General features: G+C 43.0%; 1 non-coding gene across 1 annotated transcript; it reads right to left on the bottom strand.

Moving 5' to 3' along the window:
- Positions 1 to 652: 652 nt before the first annotated feature.
- LOC145077501 (small nucleolar RNA R71) lies at positions 653 to 759 on the bottom strand. The gene has a single exon (XR_013693243.1). It is a non-coding gene; the product is annotated as a small nucleolar RNA R71 (small nucleolar RNA).
- Between the last annotated feature and the right edge of the window lie 15,691 nt (positions 760 to 16,450).

The raw sequence follows: 16,450 nt of genomic DNA, 5'->3' as shown, positions 1-16,450 counted from the left end.
CTTTGAATCCACCACTTGATGACCCGGAGTCAGCTTTTCGTAAGAACACTGATAAAACCATAGGAGAATCTGCAACACCAAAGAAATCACCTTTCAAGAATCTCAAATAAATTTTTAGTAAGAATAAGGGAAAGCAAGTGGGAGAATCAAGCAAAACCCCTAAGATCAAAAGCATATAGAACAATCCAACAAAAGAAGACGTCGATTACAAAACAGACGAGGAAGGAAGCGAAACTGAAAGCGAGCAAGACAGCGAACCCGACAACATCATGTCAGACATTGTCGACATTTCGATGGAGGCATAAAAGAAAAGAATTATTGACGACAATGGTCCGAGACTTGTGCAACCCGCCATTCCAGCTACTGCCATTTTTGAACTGAAGGGGCACATCCTTTCCCTGCTAAAAGAGATTCCATTCACCAGGAAAGATCATGAAGATGCCTACAAACATCTTAATGAAGTCAATCATATCGCCGACAACTTCAACATCCCAAATGTCCCACATGAAACAGTGTTATTAAGGATGCTTCCAGTTACTTTCAAGGGAGCTGCCAAAGACTGGTTGAAACCATTACCACCCGACGCAATCCCTACATGGGCGAAAATGCATGAAGATTATTAGAACAATTTTGCCCACCATCGAAGGTGGCTAAACTCAAAAAGCCTATAGCTAACTTTGAGCAACAAATTGGTGAGTCGCTATATGAAGCATGGGAGCGCTACAAGGGATTACTTTGGAATTGCCCCCAAAACGATTTAAGTGTGCAAGAAGAAGTTTCAATCTTCTATGATGGGGTAAATGTCACTACAAGGCAACTCCTGGATTCCCAAGGACCATTAAGAAAGAAGAATCCCGCTGAAATTAAGGAGCCAATCAAAGAATTTGCTAAACATTCAAGAGAATACCATAACCCAAGGAATGATGTAGCAAGGGGATCGGAAAATTCAACTTCGTAGGACATGTTGGCAGTTTTAGAAATGTTGCAAAGCATGGATAGAAGGATGACTGACGTGGATCAAGCAATCCATGATATACGAGTGGGGTGTGAAAACTGTAATGGGTTGCATATAACCAAGGTCTGTGATCTTGATGAGAATAGAAACCGAAAGGTTCAAGCATTCTACTCGAGTGGTGATCAATATGATGAAGACTAGAGAAATCCCAAGAAGAAGTGGTGTTACCTTATGATGAGTACAAGAAAGCCAAGGAAGAGAAGTATGAACAAAAAACAAGAGGCTTTTACCAAAGGGAGGAACCAGCTACTGAAAACAAACCAGATTTCGAGTCAATGCTTACCTGTTTTGCAGCTGCATCTGAGAAAAGGCATGAGGAAAAAAGTAGCAATTAGAGAACAACAAGCTCTAATGAAATACCATCAAGCCTTACTAAGAAATGAGCAAGCTTCAATCCTCAACATTGAAAAACAACTCGAGCAACTAGCTAGCCAATTCAATGATCGATAACCGGGAGAACTTCCAGGAAACACCGAACGAAACCTAAGAGGAGCTCACCTCCAATAAATTACGAATAGAAGTGGGAAAATCGTTACTCATTTAACTCCTATTGACAGAAACAACCCGAATGTTGAGCAAGAAGTTCGAGAAGAAAGTCAACAAAAGAATTCTGAACAGTCTCCACGATGTGGTGAGGACACTACGTCGTGGCAGGAATCTGAAAAGAAAAATATGGACCTTGTTAAGCAAGTTCATCTGCCCATCTTCCTTTATTTTTATCTAGCCTTTTCTTCAAGTTATTGACTATGACTTTGTTTCTAGATTTTCCTTGACCGTTGGATTGAAGGTAAACAGGGGTGGACATTGTCATTTTGATTTCCCAACATGTGCAAAAGTCTCTAGGCCTTTTACTTATGAATTTGGATACATTGTCACATATAATTTCGACAGGGATCCCAAACCTGGTCAGGATATTACGTTTGATAAACGACACCACCTCCTTATCTCTTACTTGAATAAAATCCTCAGCCTCAATCCACTTCGAGAAATAGTCTGTCATTACCAGCATGAAGACTTTTCCTCCAGCCTTAGGTAATTTTCCTACTATATCCATCCTCCATTTCATCAATGGCCAAGGGAAGATGATAGGATGTAAAGGTTTTGTTGGTCGGTGTAGGATGTTGTTATCTCTTTGGCAAGCATCACATTTTTTAGCATACAAGAAGGGTCTTTCTTCATGGCTGGCCAATAGTATTCCGTTCTCAACACCCTAGAGCACACAGATCTACCCTTAGTGTGGTTATCATAATCTCCTTCATTTATGTCTTTTAATACGTTTGCAACCTCATGATCTTCTAGGCATCTAAGATATGGACTTGTCATGGATTTCCCATATATCTTACCTTGGATCATCACAAACGTGAAACCTTGATTTTGAATGACTTGTCACTTTTTTCTTCCCTCAGGATGGTTTTGGAGATATTCCACAATGGGTTGAATCAAGTATCTTGAATTTGGGGGAGGATCCTCAATGTTAAAATCTTGATGAGGAAGTTGAGGATCAGGATCCTTTATTGTAACGACACTAGGTGTTACCTCGTCATCGTCAGTATCATTCAATCTTTTGGCAGGATCCTAAATCGCTAGGATCATTACATGGATTATCGAGATCCTGATTTCTAGTGGGATTTTGAGGGAAGATCCTAGATTGGCTAAGGCATCCACTTCAGCATTGTCTTCTCTTGACCCTTGGTTTAGGCTGAATGCTTTGAATTCAGAGGCTAAATTTTTGAGGATCTAGAGGTCTAGTGCTAGTCTTTCTCCTTTTATAGCATAGGATCCTTTAAAATGGTTAGTTATTAATAAGGAGCCGACATATACCTAAAGATCCGTGATTCGAAGATCTTTGGCTAGCTGTAGTCCCATGATTACCGCCTCGCATTTAGCCTATTTATTGGTTTCATCCAACTCACAACTGATTACCTGGGTAGGATATCCCCCTGTGGCGATGTTAGTGTGATCCTTATTCCATTTCCTCTTTGGTTTGATGCTCCATCTGTAAATAGTGTCCATTTTCCCATGCTTTCTTCTTCTAGGAGTTGTTTGGCGTCTATTTCTGCTTCGACTTGTAGATCATCAGTAAAGTCAACCACAAAGTCTGCTAATGCTTGAGACTTTATAATGGATCTTGGCTCATACTTTATGTCATGCATGCTTAGTTTCACAGACCATTTTACCATCCTTCCTGATAGTTATGGTTTTCTCATAACATTCTTAATAGGGTAATTAGTTCTTACATATATAGGGTACATTTTGAAATAGTGTATTAATTTACTAGAAGTAGTTACTAATGAAAGTATAATTTTTTCAAGGTGAGAGTACCAGGTCTCAGGATCCAAGAGACTTTTACTTAGGTGATATTTGTTTTTTCAGAAAAATCACTTCTGACCACTTATTGATGCGCCGCGCAGCACTTAGCCTTTCGAAGTTGTTTGTTTTTTGGAAGACTTCTAACTTAAAAGTTGTTGCACATGTGTTGCGTGGTGTAGCATTGGACCATTCTCTTCAAACCACTTCTCACTTACTTTAAGTTATATTATTCAACTTAGATTTGTTTTTTTTCAACAACATTTTTATTAATTTAATAATACTAGAAGAATATTATAAACAATTGGAGTATATTTTACACAATTTCAAATAATTTTAAAAACATTTGATAAATTTCATATATATATATATATATATATATATATATATATATATATATATTGTTCATGTTATATTTTCTACAACCGAATATTAATATATTATAAAGTTAATCATTAAAATTGCAAAATGTACTCAAGTTAACTGGAAAAATAATCCCTATCTTGAAAATTTTAACAAAAATGAACATGTTTTTAACTAAATTAACTATTTTATCTATTGCTATTTAGCAAATATTATGTTTAATTTTCTTATATAAACCTTTTTAGAAATCATATCATAACAATGATCTTATATTTGATTTGCATATTGTAACAGCCCGGAATCTCAGGTATTGTTAAATTATGTTTTTGGGGTGATTTAAGAGGGGACTCGGCGAGTTGGAGCCTAGACTCGCCGAGTAGGATCGCAGACTTGGTTGCGGGTTCGCGACTGGACTCGACGAGTCCAGATATGGACTCAGCGAGTCGACGTTGTTCAGCAGAAACCCTAGCCGTTTGGTTTTGGAACGTATATAATGCACTTATAGGCCGTCATTGTCCGTCTTTAGTCGACTGAGAAGAACCCTAAATGGCTGTGGGCATCTAGAGCAAGATTGAAGGATATTAGGGCTTTGAAGAAATTGTTGTGCAAGGAGGAGAAGAGTTTTGGCTAAAGGAACAGCAAGGGATTCGAGTTCTGCGGTTTGGGGACACAAAGAGTGCGTTATTCAGGTAATATTTCGGATCCTTTCTGTATTGTTGATGTGTGCATGGATTTAGGGTTTATGGAACCCATTTGGTGATTAGATGAATTAGTACCTTGTTACCCAAACGACTATAACCCTGTATTAGGACCTTTAGAGGTCCAGAAGGTCCCATGCTTGTGTATTTCGGGACAAAACTTATCTCAGGAAGCAGTTGATCGACTGCATGGCATGGACTCGCCGAGTCCGATGAACAGACTCGGCGAGTAGCTTGGAGATTTACTGGAACTCGTCGAGCTGTTCTTCAGACTCGGCGAGTGGAGTCGGGGTGGCCCCGCGATTCTTCCACGAGGATCTCGTCGAGCCAAGAGGGATACTCGACGAGTAGAAAGGGAACATCAGGGGAAGTTGGGGAGGACGTCTAGACTCGCCGAGTCGTCATGGCACTCGCCGAGTCCGGTCGAGTTGACCGTTGACCGTTGACCGTTGACCGTTGACCAGAGTTGACCTAAGTCTGACTTCTTAGGAATAGTCACACTTAGAAGATATAAGTGTTAATGAGGGATATGTGATGTTATAGGGAGGTTGTAGCTCGTCGGATTGTGCACGAGTGATTTCAGGATTTGCTAGCTTTCAGCATTCACGAGGTGAGTCTTCTCACTATACTGTACCCGGAAGGGTTTGACTGTGTGACCGGAAGGTCGGATATGATATGTGATATGTATGCTATATGTGGTAAGTTATTTGTTATATGTGCTATGTATGTCATGGGCCGGAATGCGATTATATTATGAGCCGGAAGGCAATATGTTATGGGCCGGAAGGCGATATGTTGTGTGATGGACCGGAAGGTCGGCGTGGGTAGGACCGGAAGGTTTACCCAGCAGGGACGGAAGCCCCCTGAGACACATGGACCGGAAGGTCAGGGCCTGGAAAGGCGTATGTGCATAAGTTGTATATTGGGGAACTCACTAAGCATTTATGCTTACAATTGTTATGTATGTGTTTCAGGTACTAGTGAGGACCGTGGGAAGGCGCCGGCGTGATCGATACACACTGAAGGATGCTTTTATGATCTTGGGATTTAGACAGTTTGTATTTGACATGACACTTAAATTATTTACGCCTTTTTTTGAATGAAAATACTCTATTTTAAAATGAAAAAAATTTGTTTGAAAATTTGCGTTGTTACAATTGGTATCAGAGCCTTGGTTTAAGGGATTCGGGTGCACCTTCGTGACGACGAACTTCACTCTGGCAGAGATTACAGCAGTGACATGGGAGGGGTTTACTGCTATGTTCAGGGACGAGTACGTTCCCCCGGTGGAGAGGGAACGATTGGTTCAGGAGTTCTTAACCCTCAAGCAGGGTACTGATTCTGTTGCGGTGATCACGCGAAAGTTTCATGAGAGGGCGATGTTCTGCCCCGAGCTGGTATCCACTGATCAGGCTCGGATGAGCCGGTACTTGGGTGTGTTGAGGAGGGATATCCGGGAGTTTGTGTCAAACTCCACCTACCATACTTTTGCTGAGCTTCAGGCAAATGCTAGGAAGCGCGAGATCGAGTTGGAGACCCAGGCCAGGGAGGAGGCCGAGTCTCAGCGGGTGGACCGGCGACCGGTTCAGTTCCAGCCGGCAGCCAAGCGGATAAAGTCCGCCGATTCGAGGACAGGAGGTTCGAAGGGCCGCACTTGCGGGAAGTGCGGCAAGAGTCATGATGGGGTATGTCGATCTGGTGCTTGCTACAAGTGTGGCAAGGAGGGGTACATTGCTAGGGAGTGCCCCAAGGGGTTTACGGTTTGCTTTCATTGCAACCAGACAGGCCATCGGAAGGCCGAGTGCCCTCAGCTTCGTCAAGGATCTGCACCTACTGCCGGGACTACTGAGACTCGACCGGTGAAGGTCGAGGCCCCGAGGGCTCGTGGGAGAGCCTTTCAGCTGACTGCGGAGGAGGTCCGCGCTGCGGCCGATGTTGTGGCAGGTATGCTGTAATTCATGTATTCATTTTTTTATGTTGAGATGTTATGCTTATGTTATTATATGCGTAGGTACTTTCCTTGTGAACTCTGTGCCTGCCTTAGTGTTATTTGACTCGGGTGCGAGTAGGTCCTTTGTATCTTTAGCCTTTAGTCAGCATATCAGCGTTAGTCGTGAGTCGTTGAGCCGACCTTTGAGAGTTTCTATAGCTGACGAGAAAGTGATTTATGCCACGGAGGTTCTTCAGGGATGCGTGCTAGAGATTTTCGGGGTTGAATTCCCGATAGACCTGATTCCTATTACGATGGGTGACGTATGTGTCATCGTGGGCATGGACTGGTTGAGCCGATTCGGCGCTGTCATCGACTGTGAGCGTCAGCTGGTGACTATACGAGACCATAGTGGGGGAGTTCTTTCGGTGTACGGCGAGGGTACCCGTTCGGGATCTACTTTTTGTTCGGACGCTAGGGCGAGGCAGTGTCTACAGCAGGGCTGTAAGGGTTTTGTGGCGTATGTGATGGATACGCGGGAAGTTTCCGAGAGACCGAAGTCAGTGGAGGAGGTCCCAGTGGTGCGTGAGTTTCCAGATGTTTTCCCCGAGGAACTGTCGGGCGTACCTCCTGTGAGACAAGTAGAGTTTGGTATTGACCTGGTTCTGGGGGCCGCGCCTATTGCTAAGGTGCCTTATCGTCTTGCACCTCCAGAGATGCAAGAGTTGTCCTCGCAGCTCCAGGAGTTGTTGGGGAAGGGATTCATTCGGCCAAGCAGCTCGCCATGGGGAGCACCTATTCTGTTCGTCAAGAAGAAGGATGGTTCACACCGGATGTGCATTGATTACCGGGAGTTGAACAAGTTGACGGTCAAGAACCGTTACCCGTTACCGAGGATCGATGATTTATTCGATCAGTTGCAGGGAGCATCTTGGTTTTCCAAGATCGATCTGAGGTCAGGGTACCATCAGGTGAGAGTGCGGGATGAGGATGTCCAGAAGACAGCGTTTAGGACGCGTTATGGGCATTATGAGTTTGTGGTGATGCCTTTCGGGCTCACCAATGCCCCGACGGTGTTCATGGATCTCATGAACAGGGTATGCAGGCCGATGTTAGATCGGTCAATGATTGTATTTATCGACGACATTCTGGTGTATTCGAGATCTAGAGAGCAGCATGAGGAGCATTTGAGGGAGGTCCTTGAGGTGTTGAGGTCGGAGAAGCTTTATGCAAAGTTCTCCAAATGTGACTTCTGGTTGCGGGAGGTCCAATTTTTAGGACATGTTGTTAATTAGAAAGGGATATTGGTCGATCCGGCCAAGGTTGAGGCGGTGATGAGTTGGGAGGTGCCAAAGTCACCCTCTGAGATCAGAAGCTTCTGTGGGTTGGCAGGGTATTATCGGAGATTCATTAAGGATTTCTCCAAGATCGCAGTGCCGCTCACCAGATTGACCCGGAAGGGTGTTGCATTCTCATGGGGACCCGAGCAGCAGACCTCCTTTGAGACACTTCGCCAGAGGTTGTGCGAAGCCCCGGTATTAGCTCTCCCGGAAGGAATGGAAGATTTTGTAGTATATTGTGACGCATCGATTTCGGGACTGGGTGCAGTGTTGATGCAGAGGGGTCATGTGATAGCGTATGCGTCGAGGCAGCTGAAGCCTCATGAAGTGAGATATCCCACGCATGATTTAGAGTTGGGGGCAGTAGTATTCGCTCTCAAGATTTGGCGTCACTACCTGTATGGGGTTCGATGTACGATATACACGGACCATAAGAGCTTGAAATATTTGATGGATCAGCCCAACCTAAATATGCGTCAGAGGAGGTGGTTGGATGTGGTCAAGGATTATGATTGTGAGATCCTGTACCACCCAGGCAAGGCTAATGTGGTAGCCGACGTGTTGAGCCGTAGGGCGGAGAGCACTCCATTGCGAGATGTATGCTTGAGACTGACTGTGATGACTCCAGTATTGGATGCTATTCGTGGGGCACAGGCCGAGGCTGTGCGGCCAGAAATGCAGAAGAAAGAGCGGATTGTGGGGTTAATTTCAGAGTTCGTTAAGGATGGGCGAGGGCTTATGACGTTTCAGGGTCGGATCTGGGTACCGTTCGTGGGCGGTACGCGTACTACTTTGATGGAAGAGGCTCATAGATCGAAATTCTCGATCCATCCCGGTGCTACGAAGATGTATTTGGATTTGAGGAAAGAGTATTGGTGGCCCTGTATGAAGAGGGACATGGCATGGTTCGTTGAGAGGTGCTTGACCTGCCGTAGGGTTAAGGCCGAGCACCAGAGACCGCATGGCAAGTTACAGCCATTGGAGATCCCCGAGTGGAAGTGGGAGCAGATCACTATGGATTTCATCACCAAATTGCCGAGGACTGCTAGGGGAGTTGACGCAATTTGGGTGATTGTGGATAGGTTGACGAAGAGTGCACACTTCCTTGCCATCAGCGAGAGTTCTTCAGCGGAGAAGTTGGCGGAGATATATGTGAGAGAAGTGGTATCTCGGCATGGAGTGCTGATCTCGATTGTTTCAAACCGTGATGTGCGCTTCACTTCCAGGTTCTGGAAGAAATTCCATGAGGAGCTGGGTACTAAATTGCATTTTAGTACCGCATACCATCCCCAGACAGACGGTCAGAGCGAGCGGACGATTCAGACGCTGGAGGACATGCTTCGAGCGTGTGTGTTAGACTTCGGGGGTAGCTGGGATGCATATTTACCCTTAGCAGAGTTTTCCTACAACAACAGCCATCATTCGAGCATTGGTATGCCACCTTTTGAGCTGTTGTATGGTAGGAGGTGTCGGACCCCCATTTGCTGGGGAGAGGTGGGACAGAGAGTGATGGGCAGCACAGAGATCGTGCTTCAGACGACAGAGCAGATTCAGCAAGTTAGACAGAGGTTATTGACCGCCCAGAGCCGACAGAAGAGTTATGCAGACAGGCGCCGATCCGAGCTTGAATTTCAGGTCGGCGATTTCGTTCTCCTGAAGGTCTCTCCTTGGAAAGGAGTGATTCGATTCAGGAAGAGGGGCAAGTTGGGGCCCCGGTATATTGGACCATTTCGTGTGATTGCAAGGATAGGCCGGGTAGCCTATCGGTTGGAGTTGCCACCGGAGTTGGGACAGATCCACGACACTTTTCATGTGTCGCAATTGAGGAAGTGCATAGCCGATGAGTCGGCAGTGGTTCCATTGGAGGATATTCAGGTGCATGCGAGCCTGAATTATGCTGAGAGACCAGTGGCAATCAGGGATCGGAAGATCAAGGTTCTGAGGAACAAGGAAGTACCTCTGGTGTTGGTCCAGTGGCAACACCGGAAAGGTTCGGAAATGACTTGGGAGCCGGAACGTGAGATGCGGGAGCAGCATCCGGAGCTATTTTCAGAGTGAGACTTCGAGGGCGAAGTCTAATCCTAGTGGGGGAGAGTTGTAACAGCCAGGAATCTCAGGTATTGTTAAATTATGTTTTTGGGGTGATTTAAGAGGGGACTCGGCGAGTTGGAGCCTAGACTCGCCGAGTAGGATCGCAGACTTGGTCGCGGGTTCGCGACTGGACTCGACGAGTCCAGATATGGACTCGGCGAGTCGACGCTGTTCAGCAGAAACCCTAGCCGTTTGGTTTTGGAACGTATATAATGCACTTATAGGCCGTCATTGTCCGTCTTTAGTCGACTGAGAAGAACCCTAAACGGCTGTGGGCATCTAGAGCAAGATTGAAGGATATTAGGGCTTTGAAGAAATTGTTGTGCAAGGAGGAGAAGAGTTTTGGCTAAAGGAACAGCAAGGGATTCGAGTTCTGCGGTTTGGGGACACAAAGAGTGCGTTATTCAGGTAATATTTCGGATCCTTTCTGTATTGTTGATGTGTGCATGGATTTAGGGTTTATGGAACCCATTTGGTGATTAGATGAATTAGTACCTTGTTACCCAAACGACTATAACCCTGTATTAGGACCTTTAGAGGTCCAGAAGGTCCCATGCTTGTGTATTTCGGGACAAAACTTATCTCAGGAAGCAGTTGATCGACTGCATGGCATGGACTCGCCGAGTCCGATGAACAGACTCGGCGAGTAGCTTGGAGATTTACTGGAACTCGTCGAGCTGTTCTTCAGACTCGGCGAGTGGAGTCGGGGTGGCCCCGCGATTCTTCCACGAGGATCTCGTCGAGCCAAGAGGGATACTCGACGAGTAGAAAGGGAACATCAGGGGAAGTTGGGGAGGACGTCTAGACTCGCCGAGTCGTTGACCGTTGACCGTTGACCGTTGACCGTTGACCAGAGTTGACCTAAGTCTGACTTCTTAGGAATAGTCACACTTAGAAGATATAAGTGTTAATGAGGGATATGTGATGTTATAGGGAGGTTGTAGCTCGTCGGATTGTGCACGAGTGATTTCAGGATTTGCTAGCTTTCAGCATTCACGAGGTGAGTCTTCTCACTATACTGTACCCGGAAGGGTTTGACTGTGTGACCGGAAGGTCGGATATGATATGTGATATGTATGCTATATGTGGTAAGTTATTTGTTATATGTGCTATGTATGTCATGGGCCGGAAGGCGATTATATTATGAGTCGGAAGGCAATATGTTATGGGCCGGAAGGCGATATGTTGTGTGATGGACTGGAAGGTCGGCGTGGGTAGGACCGGAAGGTTTACCCAGCAGGGACGGAAGTCCCCTGAGACACATGGACCGGAAGGTCAGGGCCTGGAAAGGCGTATGTGCGTAAGTTGTATATTGGGGAACTCACTAAGCATTTATGCTTACAATTGTTATGTATGTGTTTCAGGTACTAGTGAGGACCGTGGGAAGGCGCCGGCGTGATCGATACACACTGAAGGATGCTTTTATGATCTTGGGATTTAGACAGTTTGTATTTGACATGACACTTAAATTATTTACGCCTTGTTTTGAATGAAAATACTCTATTTTAAAATGAAAAAAATTTGTTTGAAAATTTGCGTTGTTACACATATGATTAAACTAAATAATTTTTTTTACTTCAATTTCTTTTTAATTATTGTATTGTTCATTTCAGTTTATTGCAACAGTCTGGAGAGGTTAAAAAACAAACAAAATTCTTATTATAGACTGCAACCATTTGGTCCACATCTTCTACTACAGAGGGTTGCACATGTGGTCTGCAGACTTTAGTCGTTTTCGTATGGAAAAAACAAACATCACCTTACAAAGTAGATGGGATGTTGGTCACTGTTAAGATCCTTATCTTAGACTACACTCACCGCATTTGAGGATATTAAGAGACAGAGGAGAAGTGGTTCTCGATCTAATGGTTTTTCCAATAGGAGTTTTGAGCTTAAGTATCTTTTATGTTCTTGGAAAGCATCTTAATGCTCCTTAGTCCATTCAAACCTTTTATTGTTCTTCAAGATGTTGTAGAAAGGTTTGTATCTTTTTGAGGATCTTGAGATAAACTTGTTTACGGTTGCTACTCTTCCTGTTAGTCTATGAATATCCTTTTTTGAGGATGGGGATATTAAATCAATGATTGCTTTGATTTGCTTAGGACAAGCTTCAATTCCTCTTTTGGTCACAGTGTACCCAAGGAATTTGCTTGACCTCATTCCAAAGTGACACTTGGCGGGGTTCAGATTCATGTTATACTCATCCAGTATGTTGAAGGCTTTTTCAAGATCCTTGAGATGGTCTTCATCTTTCTTTGACTTGACCACCATGTCATTAATGTAGACTTCCATGGTGTCCCTCAGTTTCTCTTTGAAGATCCTATTGACTAGCCTTTGATATGTTGCACCTGCATATTTAAGACCAAATGGCATGGCAGTATAACGATATATACTTGTTAGGGTTATGAATACCGTATCCTTTTGGTCAGACAATTCCATCTGGATTTGTTGGAACCTTGCTGATGCATCCATGAATGTTTGTAACTCATGACCAGCCGTGGCGTCTATCATGGAGTTTATGTGTGATAGAGGGAAAGCATCCTTAGGACAAGCCTTGTTGAGATCCGTATAATCCATACACTCTCGCCATTTTCCATTCTTTTTTTGTACTACCACCATGTTGGCTAACCACCTTGGGAATTTCACTTCCTTGATCATTCTCCTTTTAAGAAGTTTTTCAACTTCTTCATGTATGGTTTGGTTTCTTTCAGGTGCGAAATTCCTTCTCCTTTGATGTATTTTTCTGAAACAAAGATTAATATTAATCTTATGGCTTATTATATTTTTTTCTTTACCTGTCATGTCCTCGTGCTTCCATGAAAATGTGTTGCTTCTAGCTTTGAGGAACTTTATTATTTCTTGTTCTATTGGTTCTGGTATTGAGGATCCTACGAGAAATTTGGCATTAGGATCATCAAGGTCCATGGGCACTTCCTTTATATCTTGCTCTCTTGTCCCTAGCACATCTTGTGCCCCCTAATTTAACTGCTATACTTGTCCTGGTATTGTTGAAGATTTCATTGAGGTCTTGTAGCTCTCTTTGGATTCTATTGATCACCTATGATCATCATTGTCCCCCATGGGATGGGCATCTTCACACATTGATGGTATATTGTTTATGGGATTGCCTTCATGTCGTGGATCCACGGTCTAGCAAGTATAACATTATAAGAGGATGATGTATCTATTACACAAAAGCGTTGCATAGAATTTACCACCTCAATTTAGATAGGTAGCTTTATTTCGCCTACTGTATGTTTCGTTTCGCCGTTGAATCCTGTTAATGCTGAGGATCTTTTGATTATTTCGGACTCTGGGATGTTTATTCTTTCTAAGGCATCCAAGAGTATTTTGTTAACTAAGGATCCTCCGTCAACAAGAATCCTTCTGACAAAATGGTTGGTGATGTAAAGAGTGATCACCAATATGTTGTGATGAGGATATTAGAAGTCTTGTCTATCCGCTTCCCTGCCAAACTTGTTCACAAAATTCCTAAGGGATTCCTTAGGATCCTGGACCACTCGATAAGGATCATTAGTGATCTTTTCGAATATTCTGCTACAAGAAAACTGATTGTAAACAAAATTAACTAAGTGAGCACATGAAGTAATAGAGTAAGGAGGAACTTTAAGAAGCCATTTTAAGGTTGATCCTATAAGGGTCGAACCAAAACCCTTGCATAGGTAAGCTTCCTTTAAGTGCGTGGGAATAGGGATGATCTCCATTCTTTCCCTATATTGTTCGATGTGCTCCTCAGGTTCCGTGGTCCCATCATAAGGCTTCATGCTGGGTGTTTGGAAGCGCTTTGTGACTTCGGTATCAGCTATTGCAGAAGCAAATATTGAAATCCTACGGCTTGTAGGGGATACTTCTGGTATAGGTTAAACTACTCCAAGTACGTTTGAGATCATTTTTCTTAACTGCTGAAGCTCTTTAGCCATGATCGGGCTTAAATCTGTATCAAGGTCCATAGAGTTAGTAGTAAGTAAAATATTATCGATGAAATTACGAAGATCCCTATTATTGGGAGTAATGAAAGTTTTGTCGGGATTCTGGGTCGTATGGGCCTGCTCTCATGGAGTTGCGTCCTAAGCGTGAACAGAGGGTGGTGTTGAGCATCCTATCTTGCAGCGATTTGTTGAGGATCCCATGTTATCAAAGTTCAGGATCTTGGGCTGCAAGATTGTGGGTGCTGCTTCTTGAGGCTTGTGGATCTCTACCCTCGTTCTCTCCACTTCCTTGAGTATTGTCCTGTTATCCTCCTACTGTTGAGTGACTTTTCGTTCCAGTTTTTTCATCATAGCAAAGATTTCATTATTGGAAATCAGCATAGCAGGACCATGAAATCCTTGGATAGTGACCGGAGAGGTGTTCATCTTCGGTGCCTCAGAGGCTTTTTTGAGAGCTCCCCTTGGGGGTGGAGAAAGTTTTTTAAAGGAAATGGGAGGAATGGAGGAGCAAGATATGGCCGGTTGCATAGACATGATTTTCTGAAAGGTTTTGAACCCCATGACCCTACAGTAGGCGCCATATTGTTTTCGTCAAAAATAAACTAAATAAAATCTAAACAAATTGTATGAGAGGTTGTGATGTTTATGATAAATCAAGTGAGAAAACATAATCAAAGTGACACAAGTGAGTTACAAGGAAATCTCTTGATCCTTGATAGGATATCCGACATAAAACTTTGGGAGGTGATAATTATCACATGCCTTCATGATTTTATTGATATAAAATGTTGTATACCAAGATATATGAATGCGACTACAATTTTTGTATGTGAGCTCAGTGTGTATGTAGTGTTCTAGTTACAAGTGTAATTTATAGCCTAATGCTAATAAGAAGAAGTCCGATAATTCGGGTATCCTCCAGAATCAACATATGAACATTATTTGACATGGTATTCTAGGACTTTTTCCTACTTAAGATGGATCTCTATTAAGAATGGGTCTTGTGTTGACTCGTTATGCACATGTGAGAAAAATAAAGAAAATATAGTCATTACAAGTGTTAGAAATATAAGTGATAATAGTCAGGATCCCAGGATATGTTTAAGGATCCTTCGGCTTTAGAAGTATTAGAGGATCTTGAATATAAGTCAAGGATCCTGCCCCTAACAACAAGTACCAAAGATCTTTTCATTTTACCAAACTATAGCTTAAATGTATTAAAATAATGCATAAATGCGTGTGTAAATATGCAATATCAAAAAGTTATCTTGAACTTTGCTAACATTCCTTTTGACTTCGGAGAAGGAAACATTGGCTGGCATGTTCAAAAGAGAAGAGATCTCTTGAGGATGTTGATATATCATCCATTTTCAGGACGTTTCTTGTTTTGGATTTTGTCTTTTCCGTAACATGGTGATGGAAGAACCACGACATGGCATTTTCATTTGGAGGAACATGCACTTGCGAAGCACCGTGTCATTGAAAAGCGTTGGACATGACATGGTGGCTATTTTGGTGTAAAACCCTATATATCTGGGTTTGTGCTCTATTTAAATGCACTAACTGCTAGGTTTGCCTCATTTTGACAACCTCCAACCTCTGAGATATTATACCATCCAAACCTTATCCCCCATATGTGTGTTTTGAGTGTGTGAAGCTGCTTTTGTAAAGGTTGAATGAAGAAGGATTCCATTTTGGTGATTGTGTAATTGGTTCTAGCTTAGATCATGCATCTTCCTCATATTTATGGTATTTTGGAGGTACAAAGTCTTCACCTTGCCCATTATCTCTCTACATCTTGTTTTAGGACATTTTATGAGCTTTTTGGTCCAAATCTTCTTGTTCTTGGAGTTTGAGTTTACTCCAAAACTTTGGAGTGCTTTATTAGGTTTCTAGACCATGGTGGTGGTTAGAAAGAGGGCTTGTATGACTTGGTTTGGTGTTCATGCATTTGGTACCACCATTAAGAGCTTAGGATTAGAGATCTTGGATTACTGGGAAATCTTAATGGATAAAGTTGGAAACTTTATCCATCAAGACCTAGAAGAAGTTCAAATTTGAGTTTTAGATCTATAGTCTTTAAGGGTTAAGAGCTTAATCCTTAAGCTGTGAAGTTTAGTTCCTATGACATGGCAAGTTGCATGCCACGACATGGTGGCTAGTGTCACCGTGACTGTTTTGACGGGAAGATGCCATGATGTGACCTATGGGTGGCCATGACATGGAGGTCAGCTAGGGCTAACCTTGACTGTGGATTTTTGGTCAACTTGAGGGATTTAGGGTGTAGACTAAGGGGTACATCTATATTAACTATTAGGTGACTTCTAGTACCAGTCTTCACTATCGGAGATGTTGGATTAGTGTCTAAGTCCATAACTATATTTGTTATGTACTTGACCCGGTTGAGCATGGTCCTTTTGGGTTGCCTTCATCAAAGCAACTTGACAGGGTGATTTGTGAAGAGAGAGAGAGAGAGAGAGAGAGAGAGAGAAAGAGAGGATATAATGGTTTATTAATATATTATAAGAATAATATATTAAAAGAGAAATCATATTATTTAATTAATATTAGTCATGAATTTGTTAAGAATTAATTTGGTGACTAAAAGAGATTAATTAAATATAGGGGACTAGACTGTAATTACTGGATAATTGAGTTATTGAGCTGGGAACCCTTATGGACTAATTAGGCCCTAAGATGTCCATTAAGGTTTTGACTGAAACCCTAACAGCATAAGTATAAATAAGACCCCTGGG

The sequence above is a fragment of the Lactuca serriola genome, chromosome 9 (assembly GCF_051521515.1).
Source record: "Lactuca serriola cultivar US96UC23 chromosome 9, Lser_US96UC23_V15, whole genome shotgun sequence".
In the NCBI taxonomy this organism is placed as follows: Eukaryota; Viridiplantae; Streptophyta; class Magnoliopsida; order Asterales; family Asteraceae; genus Lactuca; species Lactuca serriola.
This window is presented reverse-complemented; position numbering and strand designations above follow the sequence as displayed.